The sequence below is a fragment of the Mastigoproctus giganteus genome, chromosome 5 (assembly GCF_048544385.1).
Source record: "Mastigoproctus giganteus isolate SK-2022 chromosome 5, ASM4854438v1, whole genome shotgun sequence".
In the NCBI taxonomy this organism is placed as follows: Eukaryota; Metazoa; Arthropoda; class Arachnida; order Uropygi; family Thelyphonidae; genus Mastigoproctus; species Mastigoproctus giganteus.
Window position 1 is genome coordinate 99,505,927 of NC_143579.1, and position 23,220 is coordinate 99,529,146.

The 23,220-nt window shown below is 35.9% G+C and overlaps 1 protein-coding gene across 3 annotated transcripts in view; it reads left to right on the forward strand.

The window, feature by feature from the left end:
- Positions 1-23,220, forward strand: part of LOC150085583 (phosphatase and actin regulator 2-like) — a 462,740-nt gene that overhangs the window by 181,851 nt on the left and 257,669 nt on the right. The gene's annotated exons all lie outside the window — the stretch shown is intronic.

Here is a 23,220-nt window from a genome sequence, read left to right on the forward strand (position 1 = left end):
GAGATTCAATTGAAAAAAGAAAAAAAGTTAATGCTTATTTTAAGATATGCTTCTTTAACTGTAGTTATTATATACTATATTTAAATTTCAAATATACTGTATTTAAATATAGTAACTCCTTGTTTAATGTTGTTTCATGCTAAGTGTATTTTTTTTCTTGCACAGTTTCCTCTTTTGGTAACATTTTTCACATTATGTGGAATACATTTACTGTTATGCATGTTTTTTCATCAGAATAGATAGTGCTTTCAGAATATGTGTGAAAGACATACAAGACTAAGCAATATCATTAAGTAAATAAACTGACATAATTTTTGGCTATTTAGTTTAGTTTTTTTAACCTTAAAGTGGAATAAATTGTACCTAGGTAAAGCCCTTAACTAAATCAATCAGTCGTGAATATAGGTAATTGACATTTCAGAACCACTCTGGGTACTGTTTTCAAGACAAAGGAAGCTGATAACAAAAGGACTACTAATACACAATATGTTGAGTGAAAGGTAATAAGCCAAAATCAGATAGCAATAGATACAGTCTCTTACAAAAGCCAAAATTCTCTGGAATTCGGATCTAGAAATTGATGAAATTGAATACAGTCACTCCCCGATTTACTTAAAGGTTGCATTCCGTGGAACTCTATGTAAGTCGAATTTCCCTAAATGCTTATGTAGCACTTGCAAATTTGATTGAAGTTTGACAAACATGTAAATAAAATTATTTATTCAATTTTTTTATCTCATGCAGAGGAAAAATTTTAAAATTACAAAAAGAGAGAGGAGACAGGCATAACATCAGCAAGTTTTACCTTTTGAGAATCATTGCCAGAATTAACTCTCCAGCTGATAAGCACACCGCTGCGAAAGTTGAGGGCTGCAGAGATTTAGAAGGGGTTTTTTTCCAACACATCATAAAATTTCTCTGCAGCTGCAGAATCGGCACTGGCGACTTTGCCGCATACTTTAATGTTTTGGAAACCAGCACGATTCTTGAACCTATTAAACCACCCGTTGCTTGCCACGAACTTGGCTTGGGATTTGCCGTACTTATCTTTAATATCTTCATAAATACTACTTGCTTTTGCTTGAATGGTCATTGGACTCAGGGGAACTTGCTTCTAAATCTGATTTTCCATCCCTATTATTAATAGCTTTTCCATCTTCGATATAGCACCTGAATGCTGTTTTGTGATCACTGTTGATCTTAAATGCATTGATCCTTTAACATGTTCTTTTATACATGCACTGCCCTTTGAAATAGCAATCACTGTTGAAACATCGAGTTTACTACCCGTTTATAATATATTGTGCCAACAGAAAAGCCCAATAAACCAGAAAGTGCAAATTGTTTTTATTGTTTTATGGTAGTGACCTCCAGAAATGTGTTTTGCATTCAAAATTTATTCTTATAACGGAACATATGATAATGATACAATTGAATGAAATTGAAAGTGTAGTGCAATTTCCATTATAAAAATGACCTTTTAGAGAGATAAGTAACTTGGTTATATAGGGAAATTTTCAACTTCCCGAGGTCTTGAACGAATTACCAAAAAAAAAAAAAAACCCCAATGTGTTATTTCAGTGTGTTCACTGTGTTCACATTATGATATTTTCACAATACCTCCATTTATTCCTATGAGATGCAAAATAAGTTTTCATGATTTGTTTAAATTTACGCCGGCCGACAAAAACTTACTTAAAGTTGAATTTCCATAAGTCAAGTATTACGTAAGCCGGGGAGTGGCTGTACTCTGATAATAAATTACATGAAGACAGCATTACATAAAAAAAAAAAAAAAATTTTTTAAAAAGTAACAATACATTTTTGAATTTTTTTTTTTTATTCTTATTTGATTTGATTGGCAAAAAACTACAAAATAGGATCAAATTAATTAAAACCCTCTCAAATTTGTCAGACAAGACTTTCCCTTAACAAACCCATGCTGTGTTTGAATTATTGCTGCAGTCTTATCTAGATGATCCTGCAATGCATCTTTAACCAGTGACTCTATAATTTTACCCGGAACAGAAGTTAAACTAACTGGTCTGTAATTACTTGTGTCACCCTTCGATCCCCCTTTGAATTGGGGATACATTTGCACATCTCCAGTCCGTGGGGACCTCCCCTGAGTCCAAGGATGCTCTCATAATTATGGCCAAGGGTTTGCTTAGATGCTTTGCCGCCTCTTTTAATATAACTGGATAGATCCCATCCACCTCAGGTGCCTTTCTTATGTTTAACTTTAACAATTTCTCCTCCACTTTTCTCTCAGTTATTACAAAATCATTAAACACCCTGCTACAATTTGATAACCTTCTGCCATTTTCAAACCTTAATAACTCCTCATGTGAATGTAGATACAAAATACTCATTCGGTGATGATACTGTTGAACACCTCCTCCCTAGGAAGCTTATCAGTCACAATCTTGATAGACAACATCCCAGGGGGTCAGTGTTGCCAGCACTGGAGACAGTATTGCCAAGAGCCTTCCTTTCTTTTTCTGAATAAGTTGGTCTATGTATTGCACTGTCTCCTATAATCGTCATGCAGTGCTTCAATCTCTGGTTGTGGGAGAGAGAAGTCCTGGCTTGCTGGAACCGCTTTATTGCTATGTGTGCTTGAACCTCAAAGTTGTTCAAGTTCTGGACACCACCAAGGAACAGCATTAGTGAATGCCTTTCCTTTCCTGAGTGTGACATTGTAGGCTTGTGAGGAATCATAGTTAAGTGCCTGGAACTGGTCATCAGTAAAGTTTTAAGGAGAAGTCAGGCAATTATTGGAGAGCTGGCTTTCAACAGAGGCACAGAATTAATCCCATTTAGTGCTTTGAATATTATAGCAGATAACATTGTGGTGGATTCTGTCTGTGGTCTGTCATCCAGGCAAAGGTAATGGCCCTGTCGTTGGACGTGATCCAAACCACTTGAACCTTCCAGTCATGGAAGTTCCATGCCGTGGACTTGGTGGCAAGTGTCACATCCATTGTACTTTCTCATAGCATTCTTGAGAAGGCAGCAAGATTTCCTGGTTAGTGACACTTGCCACCAAGTCCATGGTGGCAAGCCCGGAAGAAATCTTCGAGCTGCTGCCCTTGGTGGGTGCCTGCCTGATCAGGAGTAGTGTTGTGTCATAATGCCGACTGGCAGTTTGCATCCATGCAAACCAGAACTTTAGCTGGAGAGGGTGATGTCTAGGTCATATGTAGGTAATGAATGGTCCTCGTGCAGTCTTGCATAAAGAGAGAAGATGGAGCAAGCCAAGTTCAGATTAGACATGATTGCAAACACCAGTAGGGGTACATAGTGAATCAATCTTGGTGACAGTGAGTTGTGTGTTCCTGACACCTTGCATTCTAACAGAATTATATATTCTGTTCGAATACCCATTCTGGGTTAACAAAATGGGTATAGGGTTCCTGTATGAGCAGGATGTCAATATCCATCTCTTCAGCAACAAGCTTCAGTTGTTCGACAACTGAGTGCGAGTGCTGTGCATTAATCTGTAGAAAGTTAAGTAGACAGGAGCTGTTTTGTTTACGATGTTTTGCCATAATTGATTTTTTGCTGGCCTTGAGAAAAACAGGATGTGGTGAATCTAATTGAATGGCCAAACAGAAGGTTAGCCTGCTTGCAGTTGGAGCACACTGCAGCTTGTTCTTTGTTGAGGCAATCCTTAAAGGCATGGACCTTTTGGGCAAGTGGCCACAGATCATCCCAGTTTGCACACCGGTATGGTTTGGGATGGGGACTGTTCTTGGAACCTATAGCTGGCCCATACAATGTTGATTTGCTCTTGTGGTTTTAGAATATTACATATTCTTGGTGACATTTCAGTTATCTAGTTACAGCCGGATTTTGATTTTGTGGTGTATCTGGGTAGTAGTTCCTGGGTGTAGGCCTGCCTGTCCAGGAAGTCCTGTAGATTCCTCTGGTAAATCTTCTCTACCAATTCCTTCTGGGTAACAGATTTTTTTACATCAAAGAGGACAATAGAGGGACCTTTCTTGCAAGGTGCCTCTACCCTCAGGCCAATGCTAGCAACTTCAGACTGTGACATAATGGTCTTGGTCTTCTCTCTGGTGGCTGTTTCAATGATAATCCATGGATTCCTTGTCTTGCAGACACTCCTGATACATATGGTTTCATCTGTGATGCTAACTTGCTCATGATCTAGTTTTTTATGGCCTCACTGGACTCTAGTTTATTATCCTCGATGAGGCAGATAATAACCAAGTTTGACTCATTGATAAGTGTCTTTGTGTGTTGTGGCTGGAGAGGGCTCTGCCGGGGTCTTCAGCTTGTCAGAATACAAGCAGAGATGCTGTGACATTTGTTTCCTACTATGCTCATTTAGTAAGATCAGTCTGGGCCTTATAATGTTCATTGTCCACATGTAGGTTAAGCAAAATTGTTTCTATTTTTGAACACATATTTATTATCTTAAACCTGAGGTGTGATATCCTGTTTGACTGCTGTGAAACAGTCTTCCACCTCTGTCAGAATCTGGATGACTTGGGCCACAGGGAACAATCAAGTTTGTCTCAGCCTTATAACTAACTACAGAATAGTATGTCTGTAATTAGTTTGGGTGGGACATCAGCTATGCTCACTTCTATGGCAGAAGGGAGGAGTGAGTTAGCACTTGAGTGAAGCTGGTAATCCATTCCAGTGTGGGTTGCTGCTTGCTGGGCTTCTTCTCTTTGAAACTTGGCAGGTGCACTAGGCTAGATAATCATCTTCAGGGTCCTGTTGTGGGAGTTGATTCTTATTTTTGCTAATTAATGTGGCAACAGGCAATGCCTGTAGCCCAGAGTCAGAATCTGATGTTTTGAGAAATATGACAATTAATTTTTTTCGCTTAGCCATTGGGGCAGTATATAATTGGGAAAATTATCGACAGAAGTGAGTCAGTCTGTCAGTATTGAATAGCTGGAAACTTGTGAAGAGCTTGGTCAGGTGACCTATATACAGGGTTGTTAAGATTAAAGTATCCCTATGTAGAGGGCTCTGGAGCGAGTTCTAAGGCTCATACTGAAGAGGAATTTGGACAGCAGGTACAATAAATAATGCGCTCATTTATTGGAAAAAAAAATTAGTTACAAAATTTTTTTGCAAATTTTTTCAATGCAAATAACTTACATTATTTGCATAAACATAAGTTATTGCCACAGTGTCAGCTCTACTGTACTGTATAAAAGCAGAGCAGTCCCTTCAAAATCATACAGTAGTTGTTTGCCTGCACTACAGCAGCAGTGCCAACAACTTTTCAGGAAAAGGTGCTATTAATGAAGCTCTACTATCAAAACAGCAACAAGCAGCTGCAGCTATCAGAATTCCAGCATTGGTTGTTTGGGTTTTAATGGCGCATCAGCAACTAGGGCTATAATGTGCCAAAACCACGTCCCAAACTGGATTACAGTAAAAATTATAGTGACGTAGTTGCTTATGTCACTATGTCAATATGTATAAAAATATAAATATGTACAAGGTAAAATCAGAAGGCGTGGACCTATGACTGTTTGTGCTATCTGCAAAATGATTGCGAAATTTGAAGCGACAGGACATCTCAGTGTTCAACCAGGTAGAGGTCGAAAACAAGTGAACTCCTCTCGTGTTGAAGATGTGGCTATGGCTGTCGTGGATTTATCAAGTCAATCTCCATGTGGTAGTGCAAGTTTGCCAGCTGTTTCTCATGAAGTGGACATGCCATATTCCACTATAAGTCTAGTAGTGCGTTAAGTGTTGCGGTACTATCCTTACGAGATGCACATGCTACAGCAATTAAAGCATAGTGATGCAGATATTAGTTTCACATATGCACTTCAGTTTCTGGCATGAATGACAGTGGATATCACTTGGCCATGGAACATCCTTTGGATTGATGAAGCCCACTTCTGCTTAAATGGACAAGTGAATATGCACAACTGTTGCATTTGGGTAACAGAAAACCCTCAAGTTATCCAAGTGGTCCCATTGCATTCTCCAAAGGTGACAGTGTGGCGTGGATTTACGGCCACATTTATGATTGGGCCATATTTTTTTGAACAGATAATACCGACTGGACCCCACACCTATTCCATCACTGGATATAATGAAATGTTGGCAAATTTTGCAATACCAGAGCTGCAACAATGTGGGTGCCTTCAGGATACCATATTCATGCAAGATGGTGCGCCACCCCACATCCACTATTATGTCCAAAGATTGCTAAGGTAACACTTTGCAGACGAACGGGTCATCAACCGTTGTTTCTAGACATCTTGGCCACCCAGATCACCGGACCTCACCCCATGCGACTTCTGGTTGTGGGATTTTTTTGAAGAACCAGAAGAACCAGGGAAAGAGGTCAAACTCTGGCAGATCTGAAGGACAGCATTAGACGTCATGTGCTGGCTATTCCAGTAGCCTTAAAACTCGCTCCAAATTAAAGTATCCCTCTACATAGGGATACTTTAATTTTAACAACCCTGTATATATGCAATAAATAGCAGTTGAAGGGATTAAAGGATTAAAAACTGCCACAAGGGAAGAGTGGCTAGAGAAACTTAACCTTGAATGAGGCCTTTTGTTTCACGCATAATTTAATACTGTACTTTTTCGTTATTGGAAAAAAAAAAATTGGTTAATCTTTATCACGTACTAGCTTGGAACCACATTCCAATCTGTTATGTGGGGGGGTTAGGGGGTTGTTATGTTGTTATTTGGTTTTCAGGAACATTAGCAACTAAGGCCATATTGCTCCGGGGATATGTGGTGGTCATTTCCTAACCTTTCCGCATCCTCCGTATTTGGTGGTCACGGGCTCGAACCCTGGTCTAATCAAGAAGCGTGTGCTACGCACTGCTGCTCCTGCCCACCTGGCTACGGAGGCACCTGGGGAGGGTTAGGGGGAGACTCCCTTGTGCTGTCAGACAATTTACACTGCTCATCTGTATGTAATAATGTGACTCCCAGTGGATGATTTTTCTTGAAGTTATTTTTGAATATTTTAGAAAGATTTGTCTAGCCATTCCAATTTTCATCAAAATTGGACAAAGAAAAATCTAGAAGGAGGAGACAGCCAGGAACTTTGGACAGGTATAAGGGACATTTATATGGGTCGTGGAAATTTTTTAAATTTATTTATTTTTTCATACATATCACATAGGCTATCCATATATTACGAGATACACCGATGAGCCAAAACATCATGACCACCTACCTAATATGATGGTCTTCCACGTGCAGCCAAAACAGCTCGTACCCAGAGAGGCATGGATGCTACAAGATTTCTAAATGTGTCTTGTGGTATCTGGTACCAACACATAACCAACAGATCCTTTAACTCCTATAAGATCGCCGACCGGGTTAGCCAGGTGGGTAAGGTGCCTGCCTGGCAACCCAAAGGTCGCGGGTTCGAATCCCGCCTCGGGCTTGGATCAAAGTACTGCAAAAACATTGGGAGGTGTACTATGGCCACAGAAGTCGATGCGCCAACTACCAAAAAAAAAAAAAATCCTATAAGGTCTGTGGTTGAGACACCACAGATCGAAGTTGCTGTACCACAGATGCTCGATGGGATCGATGTCTGGGGAATTTGGAAGCCAGGGCAATACCTGGAAGTCTTCCTCATGTTTTGTGAACCAGTCTCGAACGATCTGGGTGGTGTGGCATGCGCATTATCCTGCTGGAAGACTGCACCACCAGAGGGGAAGACCATTGCCATGAAAGGGTGTACCTGGTCAGCAATGATGTTTAGGTAGGTGGTAGACTTCAGAGTGCCCGGCACATGGATGACTGGACCCAAGGTATCCCAGCAGAACGTCGCCCAAAGCATGACACTGTCGCCACCAGCTTTTTTTCGCCTCACGGTACATCCAGGCACCATCACTTCCCCAGATAAGTAATGCACACGTACCTGGCTGTCCACATAATGCAACAGGAAACATGATTCATCAGACCAGATGACCTTCTTCCAATCACTGAAAGTCCAGTTTCGATGCTTGCGTGCCGATTGTAGACGCTGTCCCATTTTTAGCAAGGTTTGATGTACTGTATGTGCACGTTACTCCCATCACCAGCATTCCGGTTACCGGCAAGTTGCACCACAGTTGCCCTTCTGTTGCCACATACCATACCATCTGGGAGAGAGCCTTCCCTTGCTTCAAGCATCGATGAGTCGTGGTCGTCCAACACCTTGCCAGCAGTTCATAGGTTTTTCCTCCTTGGACCACTTTCGGTAGGTACTAACCACGGAAGACCGTGAGCACTCCACCAGCCATGCCATTTCAGATATGCTTTGTCCTTTGTCAAACTCGTTTAAGTCTGCTGCCTTTCCCATCTGAAGAACAAGAGTAACACTGAATAACTGAGCTTGGTATCAGGTGTTTTTATACCGTGTCCTGACCCGAACTCATTGTGTAGTTCACTTGCAGTCACTTAGATTTGCATAATGACTCGCTGGTCATAATGATTTTGTTCATCAGTGTACGTGCAACTGAGTATTGCTGAGTATGCACCTACTGATTTGAGTATTGTTTGTTGCTATGCGCCAACGAATTTGAATTGTGTGGGCATTATAGTGGATGTGCAGAAAAGAAACAGTTTTGGTTTGTGTATATGAATTGGTTGCTTTTTTAACAAGCTCAATTTTTTTTATTAGTTTACTAATATATATCACAAATTATTACTATTTGCTTATTACATATAGATCTCTCTTTCTCTCTCTCTCTCTCTCTCTCTCTCTCTCTCTCTCTCTCTCTCTCTCCGTCCTTATGCATGTAATAATTTATTATAACAGCGAATGGAGTTTCTTGACTTTTAATAACAGTGGATGGATTTTCGCAAAATTTTATTTTTGGCTGTTTAGTGACCCTAAATTTCATTGAAATTGGACAAATAAAAATCTGGAAATTATTATTTGTTTGTTTATTTATATATCAAACAGGCTACCCATGTACTGCATTGTAGCTGAAGCACTGGATACTATTTGTTGCTATGCGCTGATTGCAGGAATGAATGGGCAGTAGGTGGATGTGCTGAAAATAAATATTCTAAATTTGTGTATATATGAAGTGGATGCTTTTTAATGAGCTAATTTTTCATTTATCAGTTTACTAAATATATATATATATATATATATATATATATATATAGGAAATAGTCTACCTACTGATCTCCCATACCACTGCAACAACCGTATTTATGCCTCTTACGTTGATCAACATCATGGGCATATCATTACAGGCAATCTTAACTCATTAAGTACCATGACCTAAAAACTGCTATGAGCAGAGGTTTTAAATACAGACCTATAAATAAAGCTAACCATAACATTATCAACAGAATATTATATTTAAACCTAATACATTTTGTTAACAAACTTGCTTCAAAATACAATATTCCTCACGAAGCATACCAAAATTGGATTACCATCATCTATCATGACATAGTAAAAGCTATATCTAGTGCCTACAAACTGTATAATAATTTTTACACACCCTATCACAACCTCAAAAAACATAATAGAATTACAAGACAATTTTATCATTACCCCGATAGATAAAGCTTCCAACAACTTTGCCATATTTTGTAAACAGTTTTACTGTACTTAACTCAAAAATGAAATAGAAAATAGTTCCACTTTCACTACCTGCTATCTTAATCCTTCAGCTACAGTCAAAAAGCTAATCGCTTTACATAAAAAAAACTACATACTAAACTACAGAACTCAACCTTACCATTTCTCTACATGATCGCAAAATTCCACAAAATACCCATAGGTTTTAGATTTATTACTAGCTCCAAAAACAGTGGCTGCTACCTCCCAGCCAAACAATTTTTCAAATTACTGAAAACTATTTTTAATAATCTCACATCTACTTAGGTAATTAATAATGTAACATCAATACCTTTAAATCTAATGTTATCATAACAAACATAGAAACATTTGACTTTACCAACCTTTTTACCTCCATACCACATAATTTACTGAAATTTATGCTAAAACAACTTTATCACAGATACAAAGATAAATTAAATATAAATGAAAACACATGGAATAATATGTAAACCTATGTCTACTCAATAATTATATCTTCGATGGCAAATTACCTATAAAGAAACTATTGGTGTTCCTATGGGTTCCCAAATATCCAGCATAGTCTCCAACCTATTCTTGCATTATTATGAAGAATTGTACACCATAAATAATTCTAATCATAACTTGTTAGCTTTCAGATATGTAGATGACATCCTAGTGTTAAATACCAACTCTGAATCTATAGCCAAAGCTATTTACCCTAGTGAACTTAAGCTTAATAAAGAAAACTCCACCAATCACACAGCCAACTTCCTTGACATACATCAATATTACTATTAACAATACTTCACGTCCACATAGTATTGACATATGATAAAAGAAACAAATTTAACTTTGATGTCATCTATCTTACCAACTGGCATTCCAATATTTCCATCAAAATACATAAAAATATTTTATGCACCCAAACCACAAGACTGGCTAACATATGCAGTAACCAACTACTGTTCAGCAAAGCTCTACAACTCCTTTATAATAAGCTTGTCAACAATAATATCTCAATTTACTTTATAAAATACTGTTTTAATATTGTCTCCCATTTTATCAGTAACATTCAATTACAATTTACTATATACTGGTCAGATCTAAACGCATTTGTATAGTTGTAAATTAACTGGTGGAATTCCACTACTTAGTAAGTAATAGCTACATATAATTCTGATACAAATATTTTCTTTGGATCGATTACCTTGTCTCTTTACTCACTAAGTTTCTACTGTTATATTTTGACTTTTCTAGTACAGTCAGTCCTCGTATAGCATGATAGTTGTGTTCCTAGAAACACTCGTGTAATGCAAAATCGTGCAATATGAACAACAGGCCCTATGGGAAAAATAGGGTTAGGTGCCGACCAACCAAGATTGAACGCACATTTGTAACCAAAACATTACCAAACACAATAAATAATCGTAATAAAATACTTACTTATTTTATTAAGACTATTATGTAATAAAATATTGCTAATGCTTTTGCTTCTATCATAAGCAGACTTGTTTTTTGTTTGATTTTCTATCCAAACAGATGACAGCCATTCCATCTCTTCCAATCCTTTGTCAACAATAATATCTCAATTTACTTTATAAAATACTGTTTTAATATTGTCTCTAATGGATTTTAATTACACTTTGAGTTGTTCCTGCTATGAAAGTTCTTTTTATTTTCTCTGCATTCTTTGTAATTCTCGGAGTTGCCTCATTTAGGTCTGTAGCAAGTGCAATGTCACATGGTCTTTCATTTCGCTCAAAGCGTTTCACAATTTCATATTTTTTCTCTATCGACAGAGGCAGAAACTCTGATGGGCCGGAGGCCGGTGTGATTTTGCCCATAAACCATAGTATGAGGCCACTATAAATTTTCCTGGGTACGAATTTTTGATCCAGTCCGCCTCTGTTTATCGATATTGCTTTTCTTTTTCTCTCTGAATCTGCAGTGTCTTCACCAGGATGCTTCCTTTTCACACCTTTTAAGTATTTTACTCATTTTTAGGAAATAAAGCACAATTACAAAATGAGGAGGCACACTTGATACACATAAACAAAGCTGCGCACATGTAGCAACTGAATAAGCAACACCGTAAAGGCAGAGATACACTATTAACACCTCACATTTTACTAAAGCATATTTCTAGGGGTTACTACCATAAAACAATAAAAACAATTTCCAGTTGCGTGGAAATTGTTTTTAGTGGAATCTGTTATAAACTGGTAGTAAACTCAATCTAATTGCATTTGCGATAATACTGATAGCTGGAATTGTGTTGGTTTTTACGTTATTATGGTGAAATGTGTTTCTCCTTCACTGATATAAAAAAACATAAATACATTTTCAGAATTCTCTTCATTGCTGTCATGTTGCGTTCGGTTGGGGTGATTCTGCGTTCGACTGCCATTTCTTGTAAACACAAAGGCGAATCATGCATAAGCGAATTCGGTTCGTGTTATATAAGATATCTTTCCCCTATTTATAAATCTTGTATGATCAAATTAGTGTAGTGTAAACACGTATTATACGAGGATTGACTGTACATCCATTGGATTTGTTTTAATTATCATTCATGAGGTTACTTTTAATTAACTTCCCATTTTGAATCTTGGCTTATTTATATTTAACCACCCATGTTGAATCTTTACTGACTTTACTAATTTGTTTTAGGATAAGGTTTATATTATATGTAGAATTTACCTTTTGTGGGTCTTGAATTTTACAAGCTTATGTTAATATACCTTTGAATATCCATTTCTAGATTTTTCCACTAAAATCACATAGCAGCCTTCAGATTTTAGTGACTTTGGTCTATACCACTTAACTTTGTGTATATATATATATATATATCATTTTATACCATCTCCTTACTACATAGACATCCAAAATATTTGGTTCCTTGGAATTACAAGACAATTCTTATTCTTCCATTTGAAATATAGACTATTTCATGTCCATGGATTTATTTTGAACTACATTGCCAATGGATTTGTCAACTGATTATTTTTCCCAGGATATATCTACTATTCTTTCCACAGTGAATTTTTACCCATGGATGCTTCTGATTTGTTATTCCTGGAATTATTACTTGGTCATTCATGTTATAGTTGATTCCTTGGAATTACTTATTTTACACGGACTTTGCTACACCTTTGGATCTTTAATCACCATGTTACTTTCATTCCTGGAAGTACCTATTCATAATTGTGATTCTTAATCACACTACCATTGGTTATAATGTCAACTAATTCTTTTACTTGGTCTCATTCACTTTCTTTCCACAGTTAATTCACACCTGATGCTTCCTGTGGTTTCTTCTATTTTTAAATGTTTCCATGGAATTACTACATATTCCCAGTCTTATTCCATGTTATTTATATCACTTCAAAACTGGATTCTTAACTACCATTGTATATGTCTACTGATTCTTTTTCCTTGATTGCATTTACTTATATTTCCACAGAAAATACACACCGAATACTACTTGTGGATATGTATATTTTATACACACTGAATTATTATCTTTTATACTTAATGTTTCCTTGGAATCGTTTCATACTCGTGGGCCTATTGCATGTTCTTTTAATATTGGATCCTTTATTACACCATTTTAGGATCTCAAGTCACCATGTTACTTTTCCATGGACTTAAACCAGTTATTTTTCCTTGGATGTACCTGCATGCAAATTTGAATAATTATCAATTTTATTTATATCGCAAAATATTTACGATTCTTATTTTCTTTCTCTGATACATTTAATATTCAGCTTATTATAACGTAACCCCCATCTTTTGTCTACTTGTATATGGTTTTTGACACAACATTAACGGTATTCTTTAATTGTGTATGACTTTATTACATTTAAAGCTATACTATTCCAATCGTGTCTCTCACTTTTTACAACGCTTATTATAAATTATCTCCATGCACTTGTATTCTAAATACGACTATAGAGTTCACTACATTCCTGTTTTTTTTAATTTACACACTGCTTACTATTAAGTCCGCTTCACTGCTATAAATTTCTCTATCATGTAAATATATTGTTCACTTGGTTGAAACCTGCAGCATCAGCTACTTTACTGAATTGATGCACTTCATCTCTGCACCCTTTTCCTGCCAGACTGGTTTTCACTTCGCATTACTTGTAATATTCCGGGTATCATACATGTTAACTTTCTTATTTTACTTTCGGTTTTGTTTTAGATTAGTTTTATCGGCATGTTCGCTACATATTTCTATACAAGCTTTTGGTATTAGCTCCCTTTTATATTAACACTTACAAATGCCAAAGCCCTTACTATAAGGTTGGGCCTCACAACCCCAGCAATCTTAGTGTCTATTAATTACTTTTTTTTATGCTTTTTATCTTTCTGCTGTTTATTTCTAATTTCTTCCTGTTCGTTGAACTAATAGTGCAATATGAGGTTGAAACGAACGTTCCTACTATCCTACTTCTATCACTATTTTTCTTCTTTATTTATTTAAAATACTCCTTTTTCCCTTCCCCTTCCTCAATTTAATACCTCACCCTTATACCATTTGCTTTTTATAAATTGATTTCCAATCTACACAAAAATAATCCTACAATAAATTCTACATATTCATTTTAACATTTTTTCTATTTTAACTAAATTATTTATACCTCAATAAATCACACTGCATTGGGGACTACCTTGTCCATAATGTATTAGAAAGTGCTAATTTCTTTATCATGACTTGTTTTGGCCATTCACTTTTCTTCTACTACTATGAACAAGTATAGAAATGCAGTTCTTGCTACATGGTCAGGTGTAGTCCCCTGATGAAATACCTGATCATGTATCAATAATTATTTCTGCTGACATCAGATCATGCATATTTGACCATTTTCTAAATATGTTCCCCCCATATCTGATGACAGCTATAACATTTTAATTTTTATTTCCATTATATTATTATTTTGATGTACTAATTTTCCTTTACAGTTCCCCCACTTTATATTGGCTTGGTAATTCAACCCATAATTTTCCTTAATTAATCATAACCTCTTAGATTTTAACATTCTTTCACCTTTCATAAATCTACTGCACTTCTTTTTCTACTTTCCTCACCTTGCTAGTTGCTGGCACTTTGTATAACTATCACATCCATTTATGCATATTTAATTCAATATATTAATACAACTTTTTAATACAACTTATATTTACTCTTGCATCCTTTAATGCTGCTTTGCACTTTTAGGTGCATCTGTCATACCTATTTATTAATTTTGCATTCACTGAAACCATTTCATCAACTGTATACCTTTTTCATATGTAACTCTTTACACATTACCTTTATAGAGTTACATTGAATACCCATTTTTATATATATATATATATATATATATATCACCCCAGGAGCTCACATCTGGTGAATATGGGCTTGGCACACCCTGGGCCCTGAGTTTTTTGACTGGTGCAGATATGCCTCAGGCTTCATTGCACCATAAGGCTAATAATTATATATATATACAGTCTGTCCTCACATACATAAGAGATACATTCCAGGAATTCTTACATAAGTTGATTTTTATGTAACTTGGGGATGACTAATAAAATATTGCTATTGTGTCCCTTATATGCCAAAATTACAAAAACCACTTATTACAATTGTTATGGATTTCAGGTAATATCCTCAGAAGAATGAAGAAAAATCATTATATAACATAATTAAAAACGTTATCTCGGGACAGCGGTTAAAGTAGCTGTAGTGACACATAAGAAAAGAAAACATAAAAGAAAAAAAAAACACCTTATTGTACCTTAAAAACTGTATTTCGTATGTATGTACAGTCAGTCCTCATATAGCACGATAGTTGTGTTCCTAGAAACCCTCGTGCAATATAAACAACAGGCCCTATGGGAAAAATAGGGTTAGGTGCCAGCCACCCAAAATTGAACCCACATTTGAAACCAAAACATAACCAAACACAATAAATAATCGTAATAAAATACGTAAGTATTTTATTACGACTATTACGTAATAAAATATTGCTAATGCTTTTGCTTCTATCGTAAGCAAATTTGTACTTTGTTTGATTTTATATCCAAACAGATGACAGCCGTTCCATCTTTTCCAATTTGTGTCTTAATCTAATGGATTTTAATTAAACTTTGAGTTGTTCCTGCTATGAAAGTTGTTTTTATTTTCTCTGTATTCTTTCTAATTCTCGACGTTGCCTCATTTAGGTCTGTAGCATGTGCAATATCACATGGTCTTTCATTTCGCTCAAAGTTTCACAATTTCATATTTTTTCTCTATTGACAGAGGCGGATTAGCTATAAGCCTTACCTGGGAAACCCCAGTGGGCCGGAGGCTGGTGTGATTCTGGCCATAAACCATAGTATGAGGCCAGTACAAATTTTCCCGGGTGAGAATTTTTGACTCAGTCCGCCTCTGTTTATTGATATTGCTTTTCTTTTTCTCTCTGAATCTGCAGTGTCTTCACCAGGACGCTTTCTTTTCACACCTTTTAAGTATTTTACTCATTTTCAGGGAATAAAGCACAATTACAAAAGAGGAGGCACACTTGATACACAGAGATACACTATTAACATCTCACATTTTACTAAAGCACATTTCTAGGGGTTACTACCATAAAACAATAAAAACAATTTCCTATTGCGTTTCTGCTAGTGGAATCTTATAAACTGGTAGTAAACTCGATCTAATTGCATTTGTGATTATACCAATAGCTGGAATTGTGTTGGTTTTTACGTTATTATGGTGAAATGTGTTTCCCCTTCACTTATATAAAACACATAAATACATTTTCAGAATCTTCTCTTCGTTCCTATTGTGTTGCGTTCAGTTGGGGTGATTCCGTGTTCGACTATCATTTCTTGTAAACACAGGCGAATCGTGCATAAGCGAATTCGGTTTGTGTTATATAAGATATCGTTCCCCTATTTATAAATTGTGTATGATCGAATTTGTGTAGTGTAAACACGTATTATACGAGGACTGACTGTATATGATGTGTATTTTGTATACAGTGTAGGCTTTATAAGGGCTACTAAGGGAATCAAAACCAGAGTGTACATATTTGATTCACATTGTGTGATTTGGGGCTAAATCACACAATGAATCAGTCTATCCTCTTCAGGTGATGAACTGAAGATAACTTAAATGAACCTGAAGTTAATATGACACATTAATCATAGGATGTTGTGGACTGAGTAGAGGTCAGGGGTACGTAATATGAACTCTTTGAAAACATACATCTGTTTCATATGCTTTTTTTTTCTCTTCATAAATTTCACGACAAGCAATCTTGAACTTTTCTTTCTATTTTCAAGACACATTCGTTGTTTTATTAAACATAGAGAGACCTTCCTGATGTTTACGAAACTCTTCTGCCATTTCCTTTAATTTGGACTGCTCCAATTCCTCAATGGATTCAGTTCTCTCTTGCTCCTCAACTCTTTGTGTGTTCAACTGGCCTAGATCTTCTGTCGTAAATCTTCACCTTGTTCATCCACAAGCTCATCTACATCTCTGTACTCCAGGACCAGCTGCAACTCCTGGGCTAAGTTTACAATTTTCTTTGGTAACAGAAGACCAGCTCATCTTTGTTGTTAAGCTTGGAAAGTTTTAAAAGTTTTTTTTCCAACCTCTGCTCATACAAGTTGTTGTCACATCATTCCAGGCCCTTGAAATGTTGTGTATTCCATCAAGGATGTTAAGCATCATCCAAAATTGCTGCAGGTCCATCTTCCCTTGCTCTGTTGATTTACAGCCTCAGAAAACGTTCTTATGTAATACGTTTTGAATGCCTGAATAACTCTGTGATCCTTTGGTTGAATCAAAGCCGTTGTATTTGGAGGGAAGGATACCACCTTGATGTGCATCGTGCAGATCATTTAGATATTTAGGATGAACTGGGAGCGTTGTCAAGGAGCATTAATATTTTAAAAGGCACTGACATTTGTAAACAATATTTTTCAACTTCAGGGACAAACACATTTAGAAACCATTCTTTGAACATGGTTATTGTCACCTAGGCCTTTGAGTTAGCCTAGAAGTGTACAGGAAGTGATTTCTTGTCCATGCCCTTAAATGCCCACATGTTGTCTGAGTGATAAAACACTAAAGGTTTAAGTTTATAAACTGCTATGTTATCCTCCATTAAGAGTGTTACCCTGTGTTTGGCAGCTTTAAACCCAGACACTGAATTTTCTTCAAATATAAGTCCTAGGCATTTTTTTTTTTCCCAAGAAAGGCTAGTCTCATCCACATTAAATATTTGTTGCAGCAAATAACCATCACTTCTTATAATCTCATCCAATTTGTCCATGAATGTTTTTTTGGCAGCCTCACCATCTGTGCTTGCTGCTTCACCAATTATGGCAGTGTTATGATATTTGCTTCTCTTACAGAACCTATCAAACCAACTATGATTCACAACAAAGGTGTTTTCAGTATCATCACTCTTCTTAAGATACTCAAAAATAGCAAAAGTCTTTGCTTGGACGAGGTGGAAGCTTAGGGGGATGTGTTTTTGGATCTGGTCTTCCATCCACACAATAAGTAACTTTTCCATCTCGCTTATTAATCCCGTTTTAGCCTTGGTTATTATAGTTGCGTCATTGGTGCCGATCCCTTCACCACTTCACATATTCTATCTTTGTTCTTTATTGTTGTGTTCACTGACAAATCTAAATTCTGCATGATACTTGTTAATGTTTGACCATTTTCATACATCCTTATTATTATATCCTAATTGTCTGATCCAAACCAATTGCTTTCATTTTCTTGGTAGATTTACTAGTACTGTTGTCACTTATTCTCTTAGATGGCACCGTGATAATGGCCAAAATGAAATTTTCTGTAAAGAACTTCACAGAGTTAAGTTACAAGAAATGCTGTCACACCTTACCACTTGTGAATGAAGCACACACACTACATGATGATAGTTTGATGTGAAGTCACTAATATGGTAGGACAAAGTGAGTTTCAACTTCACCACAATAACCCGACATATGTAACAAATATTGCATACAAAATGCAAATAAAAGCTTCCACTTTGCTCTCAAACAAAACTGAACTGACTCTACAATCCAGAAAGAAAGAACAAAAAGGTGTATAGACCAAGGACTAGAGTGTAATTCTCTGAAGAAATAGCCAGTGGGACACAGTCTACATGGCTTGAACATTGTGGGGAATTTCTCTGAAGTGCTTTGACGTAGTCACCTGTCTCAAACACACGTTGTCAAATATTTCTTCAGAATTTTTACAGCAGAAAATGAAATGTTAACTCCAAGTTATTTACCTAGATTCTAGTTATGCTGCAGATTATCCAAAATAGTTTGTATGGGAACGAAAATAAAAACTTAGTGTTCCTTCATTTGGCTTCACTTCTAAAAATTATACAGAAAATATCTTTACGATTTTACCAAAAAAATTTACATAAGTCCAAAGTTATGTTTGTTTGTTTGTTATTTGGTTTTGGAGCATTAGCAACTAAGGCCATATTGTTCTGGGGTATGCGGTGGTCATTCCCTGACCTTTCCGCATCCTCCGTATTTGCTTATTATACTAATCACTACAGAAATTTGAAATACGTGTTGTCTTTCAATTATTAAAATCTAGAAGGAAGTAATGTATACTGCAAAAATGTTGAGGGATTATTATATTGTGAGGTCTGCATAGTGATGTGGAAACAATTTCTTTTATATATTATTAGATATTTACTTTTCACTTCTATTAATCACAGAAAAAGGAAAAAATTCCATTTAATTTAAGGAATAAAAATAGCATGTTCTTGGAATGCAACATACTGTATACATTACCTTAACTTGTTTTCCTTTGCATATATATTGCATATTTTATTGTTATAAGTTTGGTTACAGGATCAATTTGAATAGACTGCACCCTGGGAACTCAGGGTGTTTATAAATAAACATTATTTATAAACATAAATAATGTTTATTTATTATAATTTGTTTTGCTTAGGTATTCAAGCAGAAATTATTTGTATTAAAAAAGGAAAAATTAATAAGTGGGAAAACTTAAAACAATAGAAAAATATTTCTCAGAAGTGTTGGAGAATGTGCAGTGCAAGGTGATTTAGTATATAAGCTGCCTATATATTAGTTTATGGACAGACAGCAGACATATAGGAGTATCATTTTCTACATACTGTTTTAGTTTGTATAGAACAATAAAATTAAAACCATGTTTATTTTTGTGTAAGTTTTGTAGTAAGTAATGTAAGAACACATGGTTGCATAAATAAACCAATAAATGACATGTTTTGATACATTTGTGGTAAAAAGTGAGGGGGAACATTATAGAGCATGGGCACCAAGTTTTGGCTGAAACTTAGTGACTAAGGTAAACTGCATAGTTCAATACATTCCTGTGAATAGTTGTAGTTGAAGTAAGAAAAAAATCTATGCATTGCTACGGCCATTATCTGGTATGAATTGAAAAGCCGTGGAAATCTTTGAAGTTTTGCTTAGCTATAGGAAAAGGCAATGAAAGAAAATTTTGTATCCATTTCTGCTATTACTGATCTGTCTAACTTCTTTACCAACAATTCTGAATAAATTTTTATAAGGTTCTAAATGAAATATATACGATAACAGTGACACTATGAATATATATGATAATAGCAAATATATATGATGATACGATAAGTTTCTTGGCATTAAAATGTATGTAAATCACAAAAGTAACCATAAAACAAGCTAAATGGTTTGAAGATTCATTAGTCTACTGCAGCAATATTTCCAGATTAATAATTGTCATAGGAGCTGCAGTCTGCTTACAAAGCTAGTTTAGATGTTCTCCTGTATAAGGGAATTTAAGGTATTTAATGTATTCTTGTTTTTTGAGGCGGTCTCTAGGGTTTCCCCTATGTACCGCAGTAGTGTCTGAAAAGCAAATTTGCCAAAGCCGGCAAGTGTGAATAAGTGTTGGTATGTAAAGTTTGTGTGTGTAATGTTGAGTGCTGGTGCCTGGCAACTTCGCAGCCAGAGGGCAGTGAACACCTGGTCCGCTGCCCCTTGACTCCCATTCCATGCCATGTGGAGGTGTGCCAGGGACTACAAACAGGTAAAGACTCTTAGTGGGATAACAAGAAAACTTGTTATCTCAATAAATAATGAAAAATGAAAAGGAAGGAACATAGCATGAGAAGTAGGGGTAATGGTATGGATGGAAAAGAAAAGGCAAGGGGATGAAAGAAATAGGCACTCCCAAAAGAGGAAGTCAGCAAGAGATTAAAGATTAAAAGATACTAGTGGACAAAGCTTACAGAGTTCGGTAAGGCCACAGCCAAATAAAAGTAAAACTAATATACACATTATTTACAAAGCCAACAATTTAACATTTCTCTCAACTAGAGAAGAATAGACAGATCACTATTTACACCAATAAATAAATACTAAATTTGGTTATCAAAACTACAATCACTTTTAGAGATTAATTTAATTTAACCCTTGTAGGAAGGGTGTTTTCACTCCTGCACTTATGCGAAGAAATCAGAACATTCATAATAAGATAAAGAAACTAACATTCTACAACAAAGCAATAATGATGAAATCAGTTTTAGCATGTAAACTCTATCCATTTTAGAGGATACACTTTCATTAACCCTATGAAGTAGGTTAACCAACACACACCTAAAAGAGAACATAAACATACAGCATGTATCCTATCTGGGGCTTACAATACTGGTCAAAATCTTAATACCGTTATTTCAGTAATTTTAATTTATGAAACCGGGATATCGGTATTCCAAAAACAAACGTTTTTCTCAATATTGATGACAGTTAATAAAGTAAGAAAAAAACAAGTACTGTAATTACTTGAATTCAAATTTTAAATAAACATTTATTATTGCAATAATAAATATTTTGAAAAAAATCATTAAAATACAGTTATTCTAAAAACAAAAGAAATACATCTTGTTTCTGCAAAGTTTAGTTATGTTTAAGGATCTACACTATTTGTCCGAATAAAGTGAGCTCTTAAGAAACATAAGCAGTCAATAGTATGATCATTTAAAATGGATCTGATTTTGGTATATATTTGATTAGCGACAGAAAACGCCCTTTCGGATTCTATTCTGGTGCTATTGTACTGAGATAATCGTAGGTGATCTCAATCCATATTTTCTAGGCTTTGAACTTTTTTAGCAAAAATAGTTAAAACCATTTCATTAATTTCTGACTCAAGTTCATCTTTTAAAATCTCATTGGAGTCGGGCAATTTCTTATTTCGGAAAGAACTTGCGGAACACTGATGTTCTGTTTCACGTTGGTCTTCCATGATTGAATTATGTTCATCATTTTCTGAAGGAGAAAGATGTTTTATTCAGCGAAGTATAATTTTCACTATAGTATCTTTAATGAATCTGGGAGAGAGCAAAGTGTGAGGATAAGGAAAGAGAGCAAAGAGCAAAGGAATTCTTCCCATGTATAAACGCAAAGAAGAGAAGGACAAATGAGATTGGACCCATATGTAATTGTGTGGGATAGTATTAGATACCCCAACTGATGTTGCAGATGAACTTGACAGTTACTTTGCATTGATATTTACAGAAGAAAAACCCTTCACGTCAATGAGAAATTATGGGAGTGAAGTTGAAAAAAATGTAATTAATGATGTTGAAATTTCACATGTTGATTTAATGAGAAAACTTGCACCCACAGGCTAGTAAGGTTCCTGTGGTTGATGGCATATACCCTATAATCTTAAAGGAGGCGGCAAGTGAGTACATTGAACCATTAAGGCTAGTTATGAGAGCTTACTGGACTCAGGAGAGATTCCGTTGGAGGCAATGATCAAGGGTGGAATTCAGGATCATTTAGATGGAAATGGAATGTGTAGGATACAGCATGGTTTTGTAAAGGGAAAATAATGTTTAACAAATCTGGTTAGCCATTTTGACAGGTCACTCGTGAACTGGATTTAGAGAATAATTTTGACATTGTTTATTTAGATATCAGAAAGCATTTGACTCAGTCCCACACGAGTAGTTACTTTATAAGTTGGAGCAGGCTGGGATCATATGCTTTAATTCAGCAAAACGCAAGGTCTTACACTTGGGGAACAGCAACCCCAAAATAACTTATACACTTGGTGGAGTTGAACTAAAGTCAGTAGTGGTGGAACAGGACTTGGGAGTTACGATACGGACAGACATGAAGTTGTCCGAGAATTGTGGACAAGTTGCAATGTTGTATGGTGTCCTATCAATGATTTATGAAACATTTGCTAGTAGAGTTAAGTATGTCATAATCACATAAAGGTGAGGTGATTTTATAACCTTTATGTGATTAAATTATAAACTATTTTTTTTAAATTAGTACCGAAAAACCAGTATTTTTGTGTCAATACTGGTATTTGAATACTGGAAAAAAATGGCCAGGATCCCGGGATCTCAGTATTATAAGCCCTAATCCTTTCTGTGCTTAAATCATCAAGTTTCACATACTGCCCAACAAAACAACAATAAACACAAATCAAACCTTATCCTAAGTTTGGTCCTTACAATCAACTCAAGACCAAAACAGAAAAAACATCTATTACTCACACTAAGCTAGATACAGAGACCTAAGGGTCTTGTCTCCAGTGGCGGATTACCCATTAAGGCAATGAGGCACGTGCCTAGGGGCCTCAGGCT